This window comes from Mesoplodon densirostris, chromosome 6, assembly GCF_025265405.1.
Source record: "Mesoplodon densirostris isolate mMesDen1 chromosome 6, mMesDen1 primary haplotype, whole genome shotgun sequence".
Taxonomy (NCBI): domain Eukaryota; kingdom Metazoa; phylum Chordata; class Mammalia; order Artiodactyla; family Ziphiidae; genus Mesoplodon; species Mesoplodon densirostris.
This window is the reverse complement of record NC_082666.1, coordinates 34,731,130-34,756,352: the sequence shown is the minus strand read 5'-3', so window position 1 is coordinate 34,756,352 and position 25,223 is coordinate 34,731,130. Positions and strand designations below refer to the sequence as shown.

General features: G+C 49.8%; 1 protein-coding gene across 5 annotated transcripts in view; it reads left to right on the top strand.

Moving 5' to 3' along the window:
* The first annotated feature begins 5,451 nt into the window (after positions 1 to 5,451).
* The window catches only part of PTPN3 (protein tyrosine phosphatase non-receptor type 3), a 109,564-nt gene continuing 89,792 nt past the window's right edge, over positions 5,452 to 25,223 (top strand). For 4 of the 5 annotated variants that reach the window (XM_060101254.1, XM_060101253.1, XM_060101252.1 and 1 more), the window contains exon 1: positions 5,452 to 5,528. The gene's annotated coding sequence lies outside the window, so the exon portion shown is untranslated. Of the gene's footprint in view, positions 5,529 to 24,238; positions 24,317 to 25,223 lie in introns of those variants that run through there. The other variant, XM_060101251.1, reaches the window with a different exon arrangement.

Sequence of the window (25,223 nt, the reverse complement as noted above, 5' to 3'; positions counted from 1 at the left end):
CTCTCTGCATTTCTCTTCACTTCAGAGTCAGATCTCAAAGTCCCTAGACTAACATTTCCATTTTACATGCAGCAGCAAATCTATGTGGCGGTCCATGGGGCTATTATGGTCCTTTTGGTCCTCTGGCCTATCTACAGCAGGTGCACAAGAAGAGTGTTTTTAAAGCTCAGGTCTGTGTATCCCTGAGGGTTCGCTCATGTATTCTTGAAGGTCTGAAAACCCTCTGAGATAATTGTTGAATGTTATCTTTCCATTTTGATGATAATATTAAAAATATATGCATAATCTGGATCCTGTGGCTGACTCCCTTACAATGGAGGGCTGCTACATGAATTCAGTCCCATATTCAAAGGGACAATTTAAAGGGACAGCATTTAACTTTTGGTGTGTTGACAAGCACATCTGGCTTCCGTCTGGCTCAGACTGAAAGACTGAGTCCTTCCTGGGGGTGACAAGGGGAGGGGCCTCAGGTTCTGGCCCCTGGTACCTCTTTGGCTTCATCTCTTGCAGCTTGCCCCTTGCCCCACCAGCCTCCTTACTGCAGACGTGCTCCCTTAAAGGCATTTCTACTGTTATTCTCTCTGCCCAGAAGGTTCTTCCCCCAGATATCTGCATGAATAATTCCCTCATCTCCTTCAGGTCCTTGCTTAAGTGATTAACTTTCTCAGTCTTATTTCAAATTGCAACTCCCCACTCACCCCACCTCCACCCCTCTGCCTATCACCCTTACTCCTGGCCTCTTCACATACAACCACATTCACTTATTCATAATGTGTGTTGTTCATTGTCTGGCTTGCCCTGTTAGCATGCATGCCCACAAGAGCAGAAATAGTTGTTTTGTTCACTGATGTCTCCCAGGCACTTAGAGCAGTGCCTGACACACAGTAGGTGTTTAATAAATATTTGATGAAGGAATGAATGAATGAACAACATTCACCTCATCTCTCTTCTTGTATTTATGCTCAATTTGTTCATCGGTTTTCCAGACAAAACTCCTCTTTTGGCAGTGATGATTTGCAATGGAAAGATCTTTTTTAATGGCTAAAACTTTACACTTAAAAATTTGTGTTTCTCAAAGTGAGATCTATGTGGTCCAAGAATTCCAAGAATGCAAGCTGAGGGGATGAGGGGTCCCAAGTCAGACTAACACGTCTCTACAGGCTCCTGACTTGACCACTTCCTCTCCCTCCCTCCTGGGCCAGGGACAGACAGCCTGTCGCGATCTGCCACCGCTGGACAAGCACAGACAGGCCTCGGTGAAAGGAACCTCTCAGGTTTTCGCCCAGTTTGAGTGTCATTTTCCCTCTCTTTGCCTCGCTTTCTTTGGCTTGCCAACTTTCAAGTTTGTTTCATTTTTCCTGGTAATAAAAGAAACACACTTATCGTAAAACAAGATTTAGGGACCTCTAAAGACGTACAAAGAAATAGATGCCCAAAGACTTGAAATTCCCCTGATTTGTAAAAGATACCTTCTGTATTTTGTTTCTCTGCTTATAAATGCAATACTGAGACACAGCCGCCACCATTAATATTTTGGTGCATTTCTTCCTAGCCCTTTTTCTATGTGTATGTATTAAGATGAAATATCGGAAGTTGCCAATATTCAACCATTGTTGACCTAGGAAATGGTGATTTTATATGGTATATCCTAGTCATTCACAGAGTTGAAGCCATACTATGCGTATAATTTTACATCCTATTCTTTTCACTTGTCATTATAACAGCACCACTTGCCCATGTATTCGTGAGCTTGCGTTAACAGCACAAATAATTGATGAGCATTAGCATCTCAGCAGGGAGCCTTGCCTCATAAATCATTGAAAACAGTCCACGTGGTGCCCAGGCTTCCTGAGTCTTGATATGAATGACAATCGCAGTGATTCTTCCAGGAAACTCGTCCTATAAATGCCCCCAGCCAATTGCCTGGGTGCAGTACCTGGCACCAGATTTTCTGCCCAAATGGCAGCTTCTGGGAATGCTGCTAGTAACTGTATCCACTCGTTCATCTTGTTCCTCTTAAATGAATTTGTTTCTTACCAGGGATGCATATTGGGTTTGTGGTATGTCTTCCTCTCCAATGAAATGACTCTCTTTGGCTTTTTGTGTTTACTGTTGTTTGCTTAGTGGTTTCTGGGCCAGGTACAGTTTACCAGCATGATTGAAAGAGAGACCTGACTTTTTTTAGCTTATCAGCAGTAGGAGTGCTGCTTTTAGGGCCCTGGCTTTCTCTCTGCAAACATCATCACACTATCAAGTCTGTACTTTTTCATCACAGCAGAGTCCTGAGGAGTCCATGGACCATGTGGTCCCTTTATGTTGTGATTCTGCCTCCAAAATGATTGCCCAGGGACAGTAATCTAGGTGGGTCCTCATTATCTGAGACTTGGGATAGCCCTGTTCCTCACTGGGTCTCTATTTGCTCTAGATCTGGCTGGGTTCAACCACATAGACTAAGAAGATTATATGTCCATCCAAAAGTCTCATTTGCATAAGGTTTGGGAGCTTATAAGATCAACTGTCATTGCTGATAATAACATCATGTCACTCCAGGTGCAACAGTTTAAAAGGATGAACTTTAACATTTTGGCCCCAAGAATAAAACAGTAACAGGAGACCAGAACATTTAAAGGTAATCTACAGCATATAAACATATCAAAGGGGTAGAGGAAAGAAGGCAAAAAGACACAAAAAATGAAATATGTGGTCTCTCTTATGATCAATACATGGCAAGCAGAGAGGCAATATTATAAATATTGACCCTGGCTTTGAGGTCAGTCCAACTTGCATTCAAATCCTGACCCTGTCCCTTACTAGTTGTGAAAGGCTCCTAGACTGCTTCCTTTTCAGTAAAACTGACCTAAAAACACCCACTCTGCAGAATGACTGTATGCAGTAAAGACAGAATATGTGTAAAATATTGATCACACGTGAGCTTGATAATAGTAGTTATTATTGTTATTATTAGACACACAAAACTTCAAGAATTTTTGATTTGATCTTTTAAATGTTTATCATTGCAAACACAACATTGGGACAGTAATAGATAAACTTAAATAGAAAAACCAACCTCACTACCCACCAAAATCAGACTATTTACATTTTCCCATATTTCCATTACACAGGGTATTTGTATTTTCAGCCTTTTTTCACCTAACATTGTACTGTAAGTTTCCTCCTGTTGCAACACGGTTTAGTTTAGGGTAAAATAGTTATTATTTCAACAAATATACCATAATCTAATTAATCATTCCTCTGTTTGTGAACATTTATTTGCTCGGGGAATATTCTTTCCTTTTGTTCCTGTTTCTGCTATGGTGAGTTGAAATGCACGGTTTAAAAAATATTTAGGTCTTTTTCCTTAGGTGTCTAGATATTTTTTAGCTCGAATTTGAGCACTGTATAAACTAATGATTGTTCACTGTGGATAAAGAAGAGGTAGCTTCAGCCTAGTTTCTAGTGTAAGGCAAATTGGGACAACTCCAAGAATCGTCGGGTTTATTAACCTCGGTTTCCTCATCTCAGCACTCGACAAACTGGTATGAGGATGACCTATAACTGAGGTAGGCACCCAAAAAATGGACCTTTAAAGTGGACTAAACCTGCTCACGTTCTTGATTTCATTCATTCCCCACACAGCGCCCAGACCGAAGCAGTAGGTATTCATATTATTTGAAGCACAGGGGTAGGTATTCATATCATTTGGGGTAAGGTTCTTACCCCAGGTCACACAGCGGCTGGGAGAGGACGAAGAACGTCTTTCGCGGATTCTGAATTCCCAGCTTTCCCACTGGGCTTTGAAAAAAAAAAAAAAAAAAAAGCCCCCAGACCCCACCCTAGCTGAGGGCGGGAACTGAGTGGCTGAGGGTCCAGCTGAGCTACGCGGGAGGTGTCGTGCGCCCTGTCAGGAGGCTCCGCCTCCCGGGCTCTCGGGCCCCGCCCGGCTCCGAGCATGCCCAGTGCGCTCCCCGCCGTCCCAATGGTGCCGGGAGAGCGCTGCAACTCCAGGTTTTGCTGGCGACCGGAGGTCCGGGGGCGGGGGGCGGGCCCGGGCGGGTCCTGTTCCGGGGACTCCCTGGCTCGGTTGAAATTCCCCGGACAAGACGCTCGGGCGGCGTCCTATGCAGGGGCACAACTCGGGGTTAGGGACCGAACTGAAGCACCAGGTGCTGCCAGCTGCCGCCGAATGGTCCTAGGCCCACAGGGCCGTTGGACCCTCAGGCATCTGGTCCGGACAGGATGATTACAGCCGTCACTCCATCCTTTCATTCACATATTCATTCAACAAACTGTTTTTGAGCACCTACTGTGTTCCAGGTGCTGTCGTAGGGGCTGGGACAATGTAGTGAAGACGGGCAGGGCTACAGCCCCAGAGCTAAAACTCCAGAGGTGAATACACAATAAGAAGTAAGCAAATCAGGGGAAAAGGCAGTTACCGACTTCATCTCCTGCTACTTTGGCCTGCTTGCTATTTCCTAAGCAGTCCTGCGCTTTAGTGTCTGCCAGAAATGCTCTCCCCAATTTATCTGCGTGGCTGACATGTCTGACCACGTCATTGAAAACTGCACTCCTCCACCCCAAGTTTCTTTTCCCTTCGTAAAGCGTATCACCTTCTACTACGCAGTTTGCTTTTTTGCATGTTTATTGTGTATCGCCTAACTCTCTTCCGCCAAACTCCGGCAAGGGACAAGATTTCTGTGTATTCACCGCACGTGAAGAATCAGAGTAAGTGATCAATAATTATTTATTGAATGAATTAATGGTTAGTGATAAATGTGAAGAAAATAAAGTGAGGACGTGGAACAGGGGGCTAACTTAGTAAGGTGGTCAGGGAAGGCCTCGGAGAAGGAGGACCTACGTACAATAAGATTCCAGCCACGGGAATAGCTGGGCAAAGACGTCCCACACAGAGGAGGAAAGGCATGTGTAAATGTCCTGAGGCTAGACAAGTTCTGAGTGTTTGATGGACAGAAAGGTGCTCATGGGGCTGCAGGAATGCAGGAGCCAGATCAGGTAAAGGGCCCATAAGTCTTGGGAAGAAAGTTCAAGCCAGGAAGTTTCTAGTGGAACGGGATGGGCACTGCACTGGGAGTCAGCAGGACCCCAGCTGGGCAAGACTTCTCCTTAAGTCAAAAATTTGTTTATCGCCGGCTGCTCGATATTCCTAGGCATAAAATCACTTAGGGCTGGGCACACAGTAGGTGCCCAATAAATGGTAATGGAACGAATGCCTGCGTGCATGCGCGAGGTGACACCGGGCTGCACGGAACTCGGCAAGAGAACCCTGGTGGCCCTGGGAGACGCGTCCGAGCACACCGGCCTCGGGTGGGGGCGGGGGCGTCCCGCAGGGCGTTCCGGGAGCCCGCCCCCCGCCCGGCGCGCGGGCCCGTCGCGGCCAGCCGGGCCGGCGGGAGCCGCCCGCGGGCGGCACTGGGCATGCTCAGACGGCGGCCAGGTCGCGCCGCGAGCGAGCTTCTTCGCCGCCCGCACGCGCGACCTACCTGGGCGCCCCGCGCCCCCAGATGCTGCAGGTACGGGCCGGCGCGACCCCAGCGGGCTGGGGGCAGGGCGCGGGGCCACCGGGGGCCGGGGTCACGCTGAGCGCTGCCCCGCCCCCACCCTTCCCCAGGCGCGCGGCGAACGCGCGGGCGGGCTGGCGGACGCGGCGGCCCCGGGTTCCCGGCGCCTCGTCGGGGCGGGGAGGGCGCCCTGGCCGCGCTCACCTGGTGGGGCGCGGGTGGGAGGGAGCAGGCCGGGCCGGGTGGGGCTGGGTCCCGGCGATCCGGGAGGGCCCAGCGGCCGGCGATCTGGGAGGGCCCAGCGCCGCCGCGACCGCGGCCCCTGCCCCGGCCGCCGAGGGGTCGCACAGCCCGTGTGGAGCCAGCCAAGCGCGGCGGCCAGACCTTCTCTGCTCCCAGGGCGAATTCGCCTCTCGGCTTTCAAAGATGGCATTTCCTGGGCCTGGCATGAACTCCAGCGCCAATAAATCCTCCCCGTTCCACGGGTGATATGGAATGATTTATCAGGTACCTGCGGTGAGACAGCTGCAATGGGGGAGTGTATGTGAGAGTGCCCAGTCCCCCGGAAATTCCCGTTTTCAGCACCCTGAACTTACTGAGAAGTTGCGGTTGCCTTAAAAATTCATGGGAAGTTGAGACGACTTGACACCTGGGTTTTCCGAGGTGGTGGAAAGAGCGTGTGACTCGGAAACTGGAGACCTCCATTCAGGTTGGGCTCCCCCTTGGCCAGCTGGTGACCTTGGGGCGAGTTGTCTAACCTCTCTGATCTTTATTTTCCTCCCCTGCAAACAGCCGGTAATAATGCCCACCTCACTGGTTGTTGGGTGGATTAAGTGGGATAAATTATGTGGAGGTGTTTGGCACCGTGCCCGGCCAAAGCAAGCAAGCAGTTGGCATGATGGGAATTTCACTCGTTTAGAGACCCTCGTGGCTCCCAGTTCACCAGGAAATTGGAATTACGAAAGCATCTTCAGGGCCTAGTGCCAGATTGACAGACCCTGTCTTTGTGCCCAGGAGAACTTCTACTGAAATCTTTGGAAAAACAATTTAGCTGAATTGTAATCGGAGAGCACCTTCTTTAAAAGCAGTTTTATACATTCAGAAACTCCAGAAGTTGGCAGTTCAGCTTGACTTACAAAAGAGCTGTTTTGCAAGATGATCCATCTTGCAAGTGTTTAAGCAGATGATGATTTGAAAGTAAAGCCTAGTTGGGAAGATTCCTGTTCTAAAAAGCTCCCAAACCCAGCTTTCAGTGATTATTTAAATTAGGGTTTCTTAACTTTGGCAATGTTAACATTTGGGGTTCAATAATTCTTTGTTGTGGGGCCTTTTCTATGCGTTGTAGGATGTTTAGCAGCATCTTTGGTCTCTACCCAGTAGATTCCGGTAGCAATCCCTTTCCCTCAGTTGTGCCAACCAAAAATGCTTCCAGATGTCCCTCCCTGTGCGGGGGCAGGGCGCAAATTTTCCCTTTCTCCCCCCTTTAGAACCACCCTGCTTTCTGTCATCAGCCTATCTGAGTTGTTTGAGAAGTTCGTCTTATGTTTTTATTCTAATAACCAACCTTTGTATAGACTTGTAGAACTGCACAGAGTATATCCATGTGCATCAACTCATTTAATTTTTACAACTCCCCTGTGAGGCTGGTGTTAGTCCCATTTTACAGGTGAGGAAACTGAGGCTTTGAGCAGTCAATTACACAGTATGTGGTGTAGCTGGGATATAACTCATGTCATCTGGTTCCACGGACAGGTCTTTTTCTTCTGCATCAGCCTGCTCTTTATTGTATTGAGACTTTCAAATAGATGGCGTACCTGATGATTAAATCAAGTTGTAAAGTAGATTGGAAGCTGGAAACCTTTCTGGCTAGTTGAAAATTAACAACAGTAAGCTATTATCTGACAGAGAGTAGGTCATTCTAGTTAAATATTCTAGCTTATAGTAAGCTCCCATAAATCCTGCATACAGTTGATGGAATACCAATTTGCAGAGAATTAGAGTAGAAAAAAACGTGCCTAATACTCTGTATTGATCCTGCCTTGTCTCTGGTGATTTGCTGTCTCCTAAAACCAACTCGTATATGCAAATTAGACATTAGCTGGAATGTAAAAGGTCAGGTTACTGAAGGCATCTCAGAGTGGCTGGAGGCTGAGGCATTCCATTCAGCAAGCATTTATTGAACTGCTTCTACATGGCAGATGCAGTGCTGGGTGGGGACGCAGAGTGGGCCATTGGACTCCAGTGAACCCGGGGTGCCTGGGGAACTTCTCCTCAAGGAGAGGGCAGGTCTTGGCCAGGCCAGACACACAGGAGGCCAAGGTCAGGGACAGCTTGGGGCGGGAGAAAGAACCTAAGTTAACACAGAGTCCAATTCAGGATCCCAACCGCTTCACCATCCTTTTTTTGAGCCCTCCATTTCCACATTTTATCATAGAGAAGGTATTCTGGTGGCTTTTAACATTCCCATTCAAGTGTCAGGAACCTGGTCAGAGATTAATCTTATCTCTGAAAGAAGTTGGGGTTCCAAGCTGGTAAATGGTCTCAGGGGATTGAGACCAGCTCCTTGATTGTTGACTGTGATCTGGGAGGTTCTGCATGCATTGTTTAATTTCAGTGTGCTCCCTCTCTCCTCTTAGAGTTGAGGAAACTCAGCTAGCAAAGGTAGTGTGGGACCAAGAGCTAGAGGGACCAACTGGGACCTTCTGAACTTCAGGTACAGGCACACGGGGAATTCCATTTTCTAGGATGGACATAATCTACCAGAGGGCTTTGGGGATTGGAGGGAACAGGAAGACAAGGCACCCTACCCACCCCCCACCAACCTCAGGGTTTGTGGCATGTTGGGGGATGGAGGGAACCTGCGATTTGTGGTCCTTCCCTCTCTCCTTAGGTAAGTGCCTGTTGACCGTAATCCCAGTGCTCACCTTCCTTCCTTCAGACAATGGTCCTGGAAAGCAGGGCCACCCTCTTCATCTCTTCGCAGGGGCTGGAATGCCGAGGGCAATCCCCTGGTGTTGACAGGCTGGGAGTGTGGGGCAGCCAGCTGGTGTAGCTTCCCAAGCCTGGGCTCTTCTGACCAACTCTAATAGAGACAAGATCGGACCAGGTCAGTGTCCACTCTGCCCAGGTGTGGGTCCTGGCAACTGCAGACTGTGATCTCACAGGCATCTCCTTTCATCTGTCTGAGGGGGAACTAAAAGGGAGTGCTTGGTAGGTCCCTGGCTGAAATCTGATCTGGTCATGGGTTCCGAGACCCAGAGATCTTGCATCTCCATAGCTTCCGGTTATGCATGATGCACCTGTGATAGCCTTCTGCCCCCAGGGGAAGATCAGCTGTGAGCACAGATGTAACAGCAAATTCAGACCTTTACTGAGCCTATCCTATGTGTCAGGCCCTAGGGTTACAGAGATGAAAGCTGAACCCATCTTGGAAGGATTCATGGTGGAGTTGGGAAGACAGTGACATGGTGACATTTCTGTGTGAGTGTGTACACGCATGTGGGCATGCATGTGCTGTCTATCTATCTGTCTGATAACTGCTTTAAAAGAGGATAAAGCTAGATGCAAGAGACCCCAGTGGAGAGAGCCATTCATTCTGACGGGCATCGGGGACCACCACAGGGAGTAGTTGGCATTTGAATTCAGCCTTGAAGGTAGAAGAAGATGGTATTCAGGGGGCAGACAGAATGGCAGATGCAAAGACTCAGAGGCATGAAGAGACCTCTTATATTTCAGGAATGGTGACTCTTCCCAGGCCCAGCCTCCTGATCTTGGCTAATGCAGGACCCACCTCCTATAGTTAGGGTACCCCCCATCTCTGTACAGGGGCCTGGCCTCACTCATCCCAGGGTATGTGTCCATTCTCCTTGTTTGTCCTGCACAGGAGCGATGCCTGTGTGCTGTCTCTGAGGCATGAGCACCTTCTGCCAGGGATACCTCTGGTTTTAGTTATTAAACACTGATATGGCACTTACTAGCTTCCAGGCAATGTTCTGAGTGCTTTCCAAATATTAATCACTCTTTTAATCTTTGTAGCAACTCTCTGGCCGTGCTGCTTCCCTGAGTACTGGCCACTGGGTGGGTGTGGGGGCAGAGCTCACTTCCCCGGTCTGTGTCCCTCTGTGGATGATGCTCTCATCATGGTACAGCTTCTCCTGGCTGCGGTTTACATCGATGTGCCAGGAAGCAGCCAAGTCTGAGAGTCGTAATGGAGTGCTGACTGCCCCGGATTTTTCTCCCTGACCCCGTTTCCTTCAGGGGGCCAGCAGGGCTCCACTGACTACATTTTTTGAACCAAAGACTGGGATCTGTAGTCTGAGAAAGAATGTTTGTGCTGCGTCTTTGTGCAAGAGGAGGCCTGGGAGGTGTTGTTTGGATACTGAGAGTGGAATTTTTGAGACATTTCGATGGTTTATGTGGAAAGTTAGGACAGAGCATTTGAAATTGGGATAGTCCTGGAAAATTCAGGTCCCGTGATTTACTGTCAGGATACACAAGCTTTTAGTAAATAGTTAAGCAATGTGTAGTTTGAATTTTCTGTACTGAGCCTCTTGGAGCCTCAAAATGGAATAAATAGTACCTTCTAGCCCCAGAATCTTGCTAATACTTACCAGCCCCAGTTTACAGATGGGATGAGAAAACTGAGGCTCAGAGAGATGAAATGACTCCTGGAAGGGCATACTGCTCTACGAGGACAGCCAAGGTTTGAACTCAAGTCTGTACCCAGGCAAATACTTGACTGTAAAATGAGGATAATAATAGAACCTGTTTCCATTAAAGGAACTAATGACCGAAAACCCACTCAGGTAGAACTTGGCACAGAAAAGGGTCCCCCTCCCTTTGTGTTCGTGCTGCTGACCCGCAGACAAGCGCCTTGTTTAGCCTTTGATGCTGAGAGTGGCCATTGCGAGTGATGCCCTGCTCCCAGGGCAGGGCTGAGGGCCCGGCTCACAGGGCTAGAGGGACGTCCCAAGGGGCAGGGTCCAGGACCAGAAAGGTGCCGTGGCCAGCTGGATGCTGTGTTGACGAAAGGCACTGGTCTGACTTACTCGAGAGAGGAGTGTGAAGACCTGGTCCCTGCACGCTACTTCCCTCAGGTGAGTCAGCCTCGGTCTAGACCTGAGGGTCTTGGTGGGAGAGGCAGCAACCAGCTCTGTCAGCCGTCCCTTGACCCGAACCACTGGTGGGCCTGGAGTGGAGATAATGACAGCCTGAGCTCAGGTCTTGCTCGCTTTGCTCCCCCCCGCATTCCCTCCCCAGGTCTGGTTATCAAATTCATACATGGCTGCGGTAGAAAATTAAGGTGTCAGGGAGCAATGGAAAAATCATGCGTGGTGTTCTTCCTGGAAGCAGCTCTCATCACCACCATGGAGGACTCCACATGCCAGCCTGTTCTCTGCTGCAGCCAAGGGGGTCTTTCAAAACTGCTTCCTTTTGGGCTGCCCTGGTGGCGCAGTGGTTGAGAGTCCACCTGCTGATGCAGGGGACACGGGTTCGTGCCCTGGTCCGGGAGGATCCCACATGCCGCGGAGCGGCTGGTCCTGTGAGCCATGGCTGCTGAGCCTGCGCGTCTGGAGCCTGTGCTCCGCAACGGGAGAGGCCACAACAGTGAGAGGCCCGCGTACCGCAAAAACAAAAACAAAAACACTGCTTCCTTTTGCTTTTAGAATAAAAGACAAAACTAATGTTGGCATCTCCTGCAGGCCCTGGTGTACATGCTTTGGTCCCCATGCTTTCTCTGCTCACAGGGCCAGTGAGAACCTGGAACCTTCCTCCCCTTCTCCCCAGTTACCTCATTCTTTGGGCCTTGGCTGCATGATTGTAGATGCCTCCCCTCGCCTTCCTGCTGTGGGTAAAACTGCCTGCTGTAAACGCTCACATTCTGGCCCCCAGGTCTCTCTCCTTTTACAGCACTTTTCACAATTGCAATTTTGTGCTTAATTAGTGTAATTATTTGTATTAGTACCTGTCTCCCCAGCTACACTGTGAGCTCTGTGAAATCAGGGTCTCTTCCTTTAAACACACATGCACACCACACACACACTTTCTTTGAGACTTTTTTTTTTCTTTTAACTTTTAATTTTGACCTAATTCAGACTTACAGAGAAGTTCCAAGAATAGAACAGAGAACTCCCGTATACCCTTCACCCAGATTCGTCAAATGTTACTGTTTTATCACATTTATTTTATTCTTCTCTCTGGGTATACATTTTTTTCCTAAACCATTTGAGGATCATTTATAGACTCTTCCTTTCCCCCTAAATACTTCAGTGTATTTCCTAAAACCAATGACATTCTCCTATGTAACTATGGTAACACTTTTTAAACAAGAAATCAGTATTGATACAGTACTGTTATCTAATCTGCAGACCTACAGGCTTTGCCAGTTGTCTTGGTAGTGTCCTTTGTAGCACAGAAAACCCCAGATCGTGCGTTGCATGTGGTTATGTCTCTTCAGTCTCCTTTAAATTAGAGCAGTTCCTCAGGCTTTCTTTGTCTTTTATGACCTTGACATTTTTGGAGAATATAGGCCAGTTATTTGGTAGAATGCTCCTCAGCTTGAGTCTGTTTTAACCCACCATGTGTCTTCAATGCCACCGAAACATCAAATGCACTCAGTTAACATTTGCTGAATGAAAAAAGTCAGCAGGTTGTCTAGTCTCCCCCACTCTCACTCCTTTCAGCAGAAGGATGTTGTGGGGTTTTTTGTTGTTTTTAATTTATTTTTGGCTGCGTTGGGCCTTTGTTGCTGGGCGTGGGCTTTCTCTAGTTGCGGCGAGCCGGGGCTACTCTCCGTTGCTGTGCGCAGGCTTCTCGTTGCAGTGGCTTCTCTTGTTGGGGAGCACGGGCTCTAGGCGCGCGGGCTTCAGTAGTTGTGGCGTGCGGGCTCAGTAGTTGTGGCTCGCGGGCTCTAGAGCACAGGCTCAGTAGTTGTGGTGCACAGGCTTAGTTGCTCCACGGCATGTGGGATCTTCCCAACCCAGGCCTCGAACCTGTGTCCCCTGCATTGGCAGGCAGATTCTTAACCCCTGTGCCACCAGGGAAGCCCAGGATGTTGTTACTTTTTTTTTTTTTTTGAGATATGCGGGCCTCTCACTGTTGTGGCCTCTCCCGTTGCAGAGCACAGGCTCCGGACGCGCAGGCTCAGCGGCCATGGCTCACGGGCCTAACTGCTCCGCAGCATGTGGGATCTTCCCGGACCGGGGCGTGAACCCGTGTCCCCTGCATCGGCAGGCGGACTCTCAACCACTGCGCCACCAGGGAAGCCCCCAGGATGTTGTTACTTAGTTGCCATCTTGCTGTATATAGATTTGAATCTTGCTACTTTTATTTTTATGCATTTATTTTTTAATGGAAGTGTAGTTGACATACAGTATTATGTCAGTTTCAGGTGAACAGCATAGTGATTCGACATTTGCCTACATTATGAAATGATCACCATGATAAGTCTAGTAACCATCTGTCCCCATACAAAGTTATTACAGTAGTGTGGTCTATATCCCTTAAGCTGTGTATTACATCCCTGTGGCTTATGTATTTTATAACTGGAAGTTTGTACTTCTTAATCCCTTCACCTAGTTTGCCCAACCTATCCCCCCACCCCCTGCAACCATCTGTTTGTCCTCTGTATCTATGAGTCTATTTCTGTTTTGTTTCATTTGTTCTTCTGTTTTCTAGATTTCACATGTAAGTGAAGTCATACAGTATTTGTCTTTCTCTGTCTGGCTTACCTCACTTAGCATAATACCCTCTAGTTCAGCGGTCCCCAACCTTTTTGGCACTGGGGACGGGTTTCATGGAAGACAGTTTTTCCGTGGGTGGCGGTGGGAATGGTTCAGGCGGTAATGAGAGCGATGAGGAGGGATGGGGAGCAAAGGGGAGGGATGGGGAGCGATGAGGAGCGAAGGGGAGCAGTGGGGAGGGATGGGGAGCAGTGGGGAGCGGTGGGGAGCAGTGGGTAGCGATGGGGAGCGGTGGGGAGCGGCAGATGAAGCTTTCTTTGCTCACCTGCCGCTCACCTCCTTCTGTGCTGCCTGGTTCCTAACAGGCCGCGGCCCATTACTGGTCTGCAGCCCGGGGGTTGGGGACCCCTCCTCTAGATCCATCTTCCCACAAATGGCAAGATTTTCTTCTTTTTTATGGCTGAGTAATATTCCATTGTATATATACACCACATCTTCTTTGTTCATTCATCTATCCTGATATTCTTTTTTTTTTTTTTTTTTTTTTGCGGTACGCGGGCCTCTCACTGCCGTGGCCTCTCCCGTTGCGGAGCACAGGCTCCGGACACGCAGGCTCAGCGGCCATGGCTCATGGGCCCAGCCGCTCCGTGGCACGTGGGATCCTCCCAGACCAGGGCACCAACCTGTGTCCCCTGAATCAGCAGGCGGACTGTCAACCACTGCGCCACCAGGGAAACCCCCTGATATTCTTTTTTAATAACACAGCTTTCCCCCCAAAAGAGAGGCCTCCTCCAGGGATAGTGAGCCTGCTGTCTCTGTAGGAATACAAGTGGACGCCAGGCCATGGCTTGGCAGGGACACTAGAGAGGAGAACAGAACATTTGGTGAGGGGCAAGACTCAGCCTGCACGTCCCTCCTGACACTGAGGGCCTTCTCCAAATGCAACTCTGACTTCCCAGGCCTAGGGTCCCAAGAATAAGGTAACTAGAATTTTTAATCCAAACCAGAACATTTTGAGAATAAATGGGGGGCTGTTAATAATTGCATCTAATTAAGTAACTTCAACTGGGGCTATCCTGGACAAATCAGGATATGTGGTCACTCTACCCAAATGTGACTTTGAAGTTGGAGATCAGTGCCTGGGGATCAGCCTAGAAAACCCTCTAGCAGTAGGAATTTTCTGCCTGGACAAAGCGAAACTCATCTCCCTGGCATTGCCTGCCAGGCCCATGTTAGTGGTTTTGGTCCTCTCTGTGGTTGCACCTTCCTTGGTGTGCCCCTTCCAGCCTTTCTCCTGCTACATCCACTTTGTTTCAGCCCTCCCCTCACCTGTTCCTTCCTGCCACGGGGACTGAGAGAGCCTAGAACATCACTTCCAAACCCAGGCTGGATGGAGGAGCGGGGATGGGGTTTGTGATACATGCACCGGGGGGAAAACAAGCCAGCTGTGCTTCCTACGGAGCCAATTTTAATGGAATTTAAGAGCCAGGGTGTGTAAGTGAGGTATGGTTGGAGACCAGAGTTTCCCTAGACCTTATCTTTCCCACCCGGCCCCCGCCATGCTCACACTTCCCCCTGTCTTTCATGCGCAGACACCCAGGTTCCTCTTCCAGCCCTAGTTCTGAGATCAGAACCGAGTCGCCGGTCTTTGGCAGAGGCACGGAAGCAGCTGGCATTGGGGCTGGCATTGGGGACCCAGGCACAAGAGGATGGGCATTGAATGACTAGAAGGTGCAGAGAAGGACTTGGATGCAGAGAGACCAGGCAGGAAACCAGCATCGAGGGAGTCTGGTAACAAGGCCAATACAGGGTCATTTATCAGGAAGCCTAGAGTTGCAGTATTGAATGGCTGACACTTGGTCACAGGGGCAGGCACTGGTGTCTGATTAGTCCAGTTCCTTAACTCATTTTCTGCCTAGCAAAACACACGAACTCTGCCTTCCTGGATTAAAAAGTGTAGGCATACCTCATTGTATTGGGCTTCGCAGATACTGTGTTTTTTACATTGAAGGTTTGTGGCAACCCTGCATCAATCAGGTCTTTCGGTGCCATTTTTCCAACAGCATTTGCTCACTTCGGGTCTCTGTGTCACCTTTTGGTAATTCTCGCAATATTTCAAACACTCTACTGGCAAAAGATAATGAGTCACTGAAGGCTCAAATGATGGTTAGCATTTTTTAGCAATAAAATATGTTTAATTAAGGTATGTATATTGTTTTTTAGACATAATGCTGTTATACACTTAATAAACTACAGTATAGTGTAAACATAACTTTTATATGCACTGGGAAACCAAAAAATTTGTGTGACTCGCTTTATTGCGATATTTGCTTTATTGTGGTGTTCTGGAACGGATAAAAATGTGAAGGTATAGAGATTTTCTGGGGCATCCTAGTCTTGTGGACTTCAAGAACATGGTCCAGGGCCTCCCTGGTGGCGCAAGTGGTTAAGAGTCCGCCTGCCGATGCAGGGGATACGGGTTCGTGCCCCGGTCTGGGAGGATCCCATATGCCGCGGAGCGGCTGGGCCCGTGAGCCATGGCCGCTGGGCCTGCGCATCCGGAGCCTGTGCTCCGCAACGGGAGAGGCCACAACAGTGAGAGGCCCACATACCGCAAAAAGGAAAAAAAAAAAAAAAAAAGAACATGGTCCAGTGCAGTATAGTGTTTTTATAACTCCAGGCATTGGTGGCTTTAAGGGAAAAGCCAGTTAGTGAGAGTATCTAGTTATTAGAATGCAAGATACTAGCACTTACTGAACTTTGGAAATTTTTCTGGTTAACTGCGATATTATGTTTACTGGTTAAAAATGTTCTCCCCCACCCCACCCAGGCATAGCTATGTAAAAGCATTGAGTTTGAGGTCACCTTTTACAGGACAGAGAGGGTCACACAGTGTCTGAACTGGAAGGGACCTCAGAAGAACCTTTTCCAGCTTCCTCTGTTTACAGATGGGGAAACTGAGGCATGCTAAGGGCACACAGATAGTCACAGAGCAGGGACTGGTACCTGCATCATACAGTTTCCAGCCCCCAGATCTTGGGTGTGTTTTCTAGATATCATCTAAGGAAGTTTATTAAATAGACTGTATATTTCTATCATTTTGTTAACATCTTTTGGCATTTGTCTAACTGTAGAAATAAGCTGTATTGGCATCAAAGTATTAATAGTTGTGCATTTCTTGCTCTTTTATGTAGAAGTTGCTAGGCTGATTTTTTTTTAATTAATTTATTTTTGGCTGCATTGAGTGTTCGTTGCTGTGCTCAGGCTTCTCATTGTGGTGGCTTCTCTTGTTGTGGATCTCGGGCTCTAGGCATGCGGGCTTCAGTAGTTGTGGCATGCGGGCTCAGTAGCTGTGGCTCGCGGGCTCTAGAGCACAGGCTCAGTAGTGCACGGTGCACGGGCTTAGTTGTTCCGCAGCATGTGGGATTTTCCTGGACCAGGGCTCAAACCCGTGTCCCATGCATTGGCAGGTGGACACTTAACCACTGCACCACCAGGGAAGCCCTGCTAGGCTGATTGCTTTTTTTCGTTTTTATGTAAGAAGATGATATATACCTTCCATTGAGTTTCTGTATTCTGTACTAGTGTTTCTCAAACTTGAGCACATCAGAATCGCCTTTTAAAACACAGGCTGCTATGCCCCATCCCCAGAGTTTCTGAGTCAGTGGGTCTGAATCAGACTCAGGTGAGGCCTCAGAATTTGCATTTCTTTTTTTTTTTTAGCATTTTTTTTTTTTTTTTTACTTTTTGACCAGGCCGCGTGGCATGCGGGATTTTAGCTCCTCGACCAGGGATCAAACCTGTGGCCCCTGCAGTGGAAGCTCGGAGTCTTAACCACTGGACTGCCAGGGAAGTCCCATAATTTGCATTTCTAACAAGCTCCTCGGTGATGCTGCTGGTCCAGAGACTGGAGACCATCCTTTGAGGATCGCTGCCCCAGGCTGAGTGATAGTCCCAGATGGTGTGCTCTGTGCTTTACAGCCAGCTGGGCCCTCCTTGCTGCCCATCCAGCCCTCCGTCCTCCCCTGTTGCTCCCATGCCAGCCAGCCTAGCTTCTCCACTCTCGCTGGGTCTCCTACCTGTTGCCCTCCCCTCTCCAGATGACCCCACCATCTGTGGCCCTGGGATGCTCAGGGCTGTCTGGAGGGGGCTTCCTCACCTTTCCCCCTCCCTCCTTCATTTTCTCTTTCTTCCTTTCTTCCAGTTTGAGAAATGAGTGTCTCTGGCTCTGGCTTACCTCTCCACTTCCAGTTGAAAACTGTCGTCCCATCACCAAAAAAAAAAAAAAAAAAAAAGAAAAGCCTTCTCCCAGCCCGGCCTTACCATTAGGTCACCGCCCCATCACTCCCTTCCTTTCACTGCCAGGCCTGCTGGCGGAATAGTTTACAGTCGCAGAAAAGGATTGGCTCTCACCTCCCTTGACATAGATATGCTATTCAATTCCAGAAGTTCAGGTTTTCTATACCTATGCTGAAAGACAGTTTTTTTTTAAGGGTTTTTTTTTTGGCTGCATTGGGTCTTTGCTACTGGGCGCGGGCTTTCTCTAGTTGCGGCGAGCGGGGGCTACTCTTCGTTGCAGTGGGCGAGATTCTCATGTGGTGGCTTCTCTTGTTGTGGAACATGGGCTCTAGGCAAGCGGGCTTCAGTAGTTGTGGCGCGCGGGCTCTAGGGCACGTGGGCTTCAGTAGTTGTGGCTCAAGGGCTTAGTTGCTCTGCAGCATGTGGGATCTTCCCAGACCAGGGATCGAACCCGTGTCCCCTGCATTGGCAGGTGGATTCTTAACCACTGCGCCACCAGGGAAGTCCCAGAAAGAGACATATTTTTTTTATTTGTGGTAAAATACACATAATAAAATGTACCATTTTAACCATTTTTAAGTGTATATACAGTTCAGTGGCATTAAGCACAGTCACATTTGTGTGCTACCGTCACCACCGTGCATCCACAGAACTCTCTTCATCTGACAAAACTGAAGCTCTACCCATCGAATACTAACTCCCCATTCCCTCCCCGACCCCCCCCGCCCTATCCCTGGCAACCACCCTCTACTTTCTGTCTCTATAATTTTGTCGACTCTAGGTACCTCACATAACTGGAATCATGCCGTACTTGCCGCTTTGTGACTGGCTTATTTCACGTAGCATCATGTCCTCCAGGTTCGTCCATGTTGTCACATGTGTCAGAATTTTCTTCCTTTTTAAGGCTGAGTAATGCTCCATTGAACGTACATACAACATTTTGTTATTCAGTCATTTGTCAGTGGACGCCTAGGTTGCTTCCACCTTTTGGCTATTGCAAGTAGTGCTTCTATGAACATGGGTGTACCGAAGGACACAATTCTGATTAAAGGGGGCTTGCAACCTCAGGTGAGATGTTTAGGCATTTATTTATCTAGCAGCCTCAGCTTTATCTATCGCCTGCATCCTCCAGCCCATCGTCCCCAGGCTTCCCCACCTGCCCCTTGAGCAACACTACCCTTGCTGTGATGGCCAGGAACTGCTCACTTGTGAAGATCAGTGGCATTTGGTCACTCAGACCATTTGGTCTTTGTGCCGATGCCCTCCTGCTGGGACTTCTGTGATGCAGCTCCCCTCCTGCCTCCCCACCCACCCTGGCTCATCCTCTGCTCTCTGGCTCCTTTTCCCTCTGTTCTGTCGTCCTGCTCACCCCCTTCCTGGGTGAGCACACCTTATCCCATCATCAGGGGCTCACAGGTCTGCTCCAGCCTGGTCATCTCTGTGTGTATCACATCTGAACATCTCCCCCTCAGTGTCCCCAGGTCCCTCTTCTGCATGTGCACGTCCAAAGCAGAGCTCTGCACCTTCCTCCTTAAAAATGTTCTCTCTGTAAGTGACGTGTCTTCCCGCATAGAAACCCCAGGGTCTCCCTTCACTCCTACAGCTGCCCTGGACAAATCCCTCCCATCACACCTCAGCCCCTCCTCCAACCTGCCCCTCCTTCCCCCCACTAAAACTGGGTGGGTTCACACACTTCTCCCATTTGCCTCTCTCCCCAGTGGGTCCCTAACATTTATACCTGCTTCATGTTGTTGCCAGAAAGTGTTCCCTGCAGAAGCACTAAGATCACCTCTTCTCTGCGGGTCCCATGTCACCTGGCTCCGTCCGGCCTTGCTTTCCCCCTAACCCTGCTGGTGACATGCTGTAAGCCAGGGCTTCCCAAACTTTAGTGCTAACATGCAGATTCTGATTCGAGGGGCCTGGGGGGTGGGCCCTGCCTTCTGCGTCCTTAACAGGCCCCCCAGGGGGTGTTGAGACTGTGGCCAGAGACCACATGTTGAGTAGCTGGACTCCAGAATAGATCTGTGTATAACAAATAAAGTGTGTATCACAAATAAAGTGTTTTTAGTCTATAAATAATGCAGGAATTTAAAATTTTTGTGTTGTAATTTTAACGTTTTGTTTTATACAAAGTTAATCTTAAATTTTTTCGATCATAAGGCAGATTCCCTTGTTGCAGTGATTATTTGCTACTAAAAGACATTTTCAAAGACTAAGAAAGGCTTTAGTTCCTTAAGAGTTACCATATAGGTCCAGGTGAATGAATATATGGGGGGTTGAGAACGTTTCCCCATTAAAGGGGTACATGTTCGGGGTCGGGCTCCCCTTATGAGCATCCCCAGGGCAGAGCCCTTCTTTTCCTCAGCTCCATCCCCAGGGCCCTGCTGGGCCTCCTCAGGATGTGGGCTGAAGGGTAAGGAGGCAAGTCTCAGCCCTCCTCTTGGAGATGATGGTGGAAACTGGTGATTTGATGTGGGAAGACTGGGCTTGGAAGGGAGCCCCGTCAAAAGAGGGGAGGGAAAGGGTTCTTGGCAGCTGGGCCTTGTTGAGGCCCGTTTCATGACTTTTAATAGGGTTTTGCTGTGGAGGAGCCGCTTGGGAGAAAACTGCTGGTGGAGGTGTCCCCTGGTGCTGGGCTTCCTCCTGGAGAGGGGAGGGGAGGGGAGGGGAGGAGAGGGGGAGGGGAGGGGAGGAGAGGGGGAGGGGAGGAGAGGGGAAGGGGAGGGGAGGGGAGGAGAGAGGGAGGGGAGGAGAGGGGGAGGGGAGGGGAGGAGAGGGGGAGGGGAGGGGAGGAGAGGGGGAGGGGAGGGGAGGAGAGGGGGAGGGGAGGGGAGGAGAGGGGGAGGGGAGGGGAGGAGAGGGGGAGGGGAGGGGAGGGGAGGGGGAGGGGAGGGGAGGAGAGGGGGAGGGGAGGAGAGGGGGAGGGGAGGGGAGGAGAGGGGAGGAGAGGGGAAGGGGAGGGGAGGAGAGGGGGAGGGGAGGGGAGGAGAGGGGGAGGGGAGGAGGGGGAGGAGAGGGGGAGGGGAGGAGAGGGGGAGGGGAGGGTGGGCAATGGAGCCGAGCAAACCTGGGGGGCTCTGACTGCATTGGCTGCTTCAGGAGGGTCGGAGAAGCATGTCTCAAGTGGTGAAGGATCGGGTTCGTGAGTGAGCGGATGGGGTGGATGTCAGGGAAGCGGGTAGCCGTTGGGGGCCAGCCTGCTCCAAAAGCTTCACCGCTCCTGCTGCCCCATTAGTCTCAGCAATTTAGTCCATCGTTGAAGGGCTTCATGATCTGGCCCCTGCTTGCCTCTCCCACTTGTTCTGTGACTTTCCCCCTGGTTTCTAGGTCTGGCCGAAGGACTGTTCCCAGTTAAAGTAGGTGTACCACCTCCTCCTGAGTCCTGTGGTGTGCACTGTTGTCTCTTGGTGCAGGTCGTAAGCTGGGGCTGTCTCCGGACCCCCTCTCACTAACTCCGTGACCCCAGCGAGCCTCCTGACGTTTTGATGTCCTCATTTCCACAGTGGGGGTGACAGGCATCCCCGCCTCACAAGGCTGGGTGAAGATTCCAGGATGACAAGGGCTTCTCCCAGTGGCACCTGATGATTACTCAGGAAGTACTGGTGGTCCGTCACTGCCTGCCATCTGTCCCTCTCAGTGAGCTTGTCAGAAGGACCGTAGCGTGACACTTGTCCCCAGGTGGAGCCCCCGTCTCAGATGGAGAGGGCTGTGACCCATGCATGCTGCCCTGGACAGGGTGGGGCCAGAGTGGTGCCACTGTGGGGTGGACGCTCTGGGGGTGGTGTGTCAGCTCATTGCGTGGATGTTGAAGACACCAAGAGATGGCAGCTGGCAACAGAGTGAAAGGAGGAAGCTGAAGGCCTGGGGGAGTTGAAATGGGTCGGAGAGCAGGGCCTCGAGATTGTGCATTCCTAACGGCACCTGGGTTGATAACAGTGCCGCCAGTCTGGACACCACCGTGAGTGGCATTGGTCAGGAATATGACACATGGTGGCGAGGCTCATGGAGAAGAGCATATGGAAGAAGCAAAATAAGCTCAGCTGCATGGCTGTCTACCCAGCCCCGTGGAGCACATGCACCCAGGTGTCTGGGGTGTGGAGGGTTAGATGGGAATCACATTGTGGGTGATGGACAAGGGGCAGCAGGGGCCCCTGCAGTTTTGGGGATAAGTGTTGGGTGATTTGATTTTGCCGTTTGATACTCCATCCTTCCAGGTGTAGTTTTGCCATTAGAATCCCCTTAAAAGGTATTTCTATGGGCTCGAAGATGAGCTGTGGTCACACCCTAGACAAAGCCCCAGCAGCCAGTGGCACACACCTGACTTCACAGAAGCACCCCCCACACTGGAAGGTGATTATTTGATTATTTATGCATCTCTCTCTGACTGAGACAACCTCTTCCTCACCTCTGAACCCCAGCACCTGCTGTGGAGCCTGGCCACAGCCGGGGCTCATTGAATGTCTGTGGCGTCATAGGGGGTGAGCTCAGAGTGTTCAGGCAGGAAGAACACATAAAGCCCTGTGACTGAAAGAGCGGGGGAACCAAGCACTGAGTCAGGTGCCTGGGAGAGTAGTGGTGTGGTGTGGATGGGAGAAGATGGTGTAAGCAGTCAGCAGGACCTCAACTAAAAATGCCAGGACTGTCTTCGGAAGAGAGAACAGGGACTCGGAAAGGATGAGTGCTGGGGATTGGGATTTGGATTTGTGCATCCGTTGTAAGAGTTTTCTGGAGTGGTGGAGGCTTCAACGGGAGGATGGGAATTTCAGCCAAGAAACCACTGGTTTGATCCAGGATCCCAGAGCAAACCTGATTTTCTGCTTCCTTCAGGAGAGGGCAGGTGTCCAGATTTATGCAAATTGAGGATTAAGAAATTTCTCCCTGTGCATCGGTGTGCCATAAGCAGTGCTTCCCAAGGCTGGGTGGAGCCAGCAGGTTGAGGCCCATCATGTGGCAGGGGCTGGAGACACAGCTGTTGGCATGTTGAACCTCAACCGTGGAAGGAAGGGCCCCCTGAGGCGGGGGTCTAACTCCCTGAACCTCAGACGCCCTGTGAGGTGGGGTCCTCAGAGGCCCCTGTGAGTTGGGGTCAACCTTATTTTGCTGAGAAGGAAATGGAGGCTCAGAGAGGTTCGGCAACTTGCCCACAGTCACACAGCTGGGAGGCAGAGGAGTCAGGCTACAACGTGGGTCCGTGGGCCAGGGGAGTGTCAGGTGGGGCAGCCCAGCCTGGGAGCGGGGTTTCTGGGGGAGGAGTGACAGGTATGGCAGCGGGGCCAGGGCTGGGGCAGGGTGGGGAGGGCTGCGGGTACCAGGCGCTGCGGGCAAGCAGGAGGAAGAGGAAGAAGCAGGGTCAGGTGAAGGCAGAAAGGGGCCAGGAGGGGACCAGGTGTCACGGGAGGGAGGTTTAAGCAGTTACACACCCTCGGCTCCAATGAGGTATCAGGTGACAGCATTTTAAGTTCTATCAGTTTGATTTTTGAACTCATTCTTGCTCATAGAACACTTAGGCACTACAGAAAATTTGAAAGAATAGACAAACTAACAGTTTTCACGGTCTTGTGAGTTCCTTCATACTTTATACAATGACTTAGAGTTCTGGTCACACTGTAGGTACAATTTTATAACCAGCCTTTTTTACTTAATATTCTAAGGTTTTCCATGTCATTATGAAGTCTTCATGGACATCCGTGGCTGTTTTATGATTTACTTAACTGGCCCTCTAAGCTTGGAAATTGGCTTTTTGGTGTAATTTTCAACGTTATATCTCTGGGAGGAAGATCTTTGCAAATAAAACTTTCATGTATGGATGTATCCTGACAGTAGGTTCCTAGAAATGGAATTACTGGTCAAACCACCTCCCAGCATTGTTGGAATGATACGCTGTTAGGAGTGCTGACGCGAGCCTTCTAGGAGTGCAAGTGTCAGCCTTGTGCACACTAGCTGTTCACTCAGTGCATGTGTGTGTATTTCACAGGCATTTATTAAGTGCCTGTGAGGAGAGACTCCATTTTCTGTGGCCAGGTCAGCACAGTAGCGGCTGCCGGCATCTTGGGCTTGGCTAGGATGTGTGGGAAGTTTGGTGGCACATGATGTCCCAGCTCTGCCTGCCCAGGCGCCCAGGACGGGCAGCGCTCTGTGGCTGCAGGGTTCAGGCAGTGCTCACGTGCGAGTCTGGAGCTGCCTGCTTTCCCCACTGTCACGCTTAGGGACATGGAAGTACTGAGTGTGATGCTCCCCATTTTGTCCTTTTATCCATGTCATTCGCAGATACTCAGGCTTGCTAGGCACTGCTCCAGGTGCTAGGGGCACAGCAGTTAACAACAAAGCCCCTGACTTTAAGGAACTTTCATTCTAGGGGGAGGTAGGGACATGGGAATTGGGAGGAAACAGTCAGTGAACATATTTGATATGTCTAGCAGTGATAAACGCTAAGGAGAAGGGTGCAGTGAGAGGTCTGAATGGCCTCACTGATAAGATACCTGGCTCGCTCTAAGACACTTAGAGCGAGCCAGGTGGAGGATGACTGAGAGAAGGGAGTTCCAAGCAGAGGGAACAGCAGCTGCAAACACCTGAGGTGGGAACGAGCTTGTAACAACTGGGTACAGGGCAGGGGCAACGTGGCCGGAGCAGAGAGTGAGCAGGTCATGTGCTACGGGAGGCAGAGAGTGAGGGGGCCCTCGTGTAGCAGAATGAGATCCAGGACCCAGAGTTCATTTTTCCATTGGCAGGTTTTGGAGCCAAAGGACCATCTGGAACAGTTGAGGCTAACCTGGTGCTTTTCCTGGATTTCCAGTGGGTGATCACGCAGGCCTGTGTTTGGTGAGAAAGCTCTGGGAGTGGAAGCCCAGGCTTTGGGAAGTCACTGGCTCCGTCAGCCCTTTGGTTTCCTCCTCTGTGCGATGAAGGACTTGAACTAGGAAACTGGTAAAGACGTATTGAGCTTTCCAGGGCTGAGACCCTCTGCCCTGTCCTCAGTTAAGTGCGCTGGTTAGATCTTGGATTGTTTTAGTTGAAATAATAAGAGTATGTAAGTGCAATTGTTGATACATATTTACTTCTTAGTATGGTTGGCCGATCAGGTTTACTTTGTTACAGAGGAGTCTTTCAGCCAGCTGTGGGTGGTCTTATAGTAGTGATGAGAAGCAGGTGGGGGAATGGAGGATACTCCCCCCCACCAAGTGGTTTATCCACTCAACTGTCCATTTATCCCACAGTTAATTATTGAGCACCTGCTGGGTACCAGGCACTGGGTCGTGGTCTTTAAAAGACCCAGACCCTGCCTTCATGAAGTTCACAGTCTAGTGCAGCAATGCTAGCTCTGCCAGAGGATCATGGTGGGGAGGGACCCTGGTCAGAAAGACCAGGGTGCCTCCTACCTCTTGCCATAAACAAAAATTAAGTCAAAATGGATCAGTGCCCTAAATATAAGAGCTAAAGTCATGGAACTCTTAAGAAAAAACAGGGATAAATCTTCATGACCTTGGAGTTAGCAGTGGATTCTTGGATGTTACACCAAAGCACAAGCAACAAAAGAAAAATAGATAAATTGGACTTCATCAAAATTAAAAACTTTTGTATCTCTAAAGACATCAAAAAAGTGAAAAGACAGCCTACAGAATGGGAGAAAATATTTGCAAATCCTATCTGATAAAGGTTTAACATTAAGAATATATAACAAACTCCTATAACTAATCCAAATTAAGATAAACAACCCAATTTCAAAATG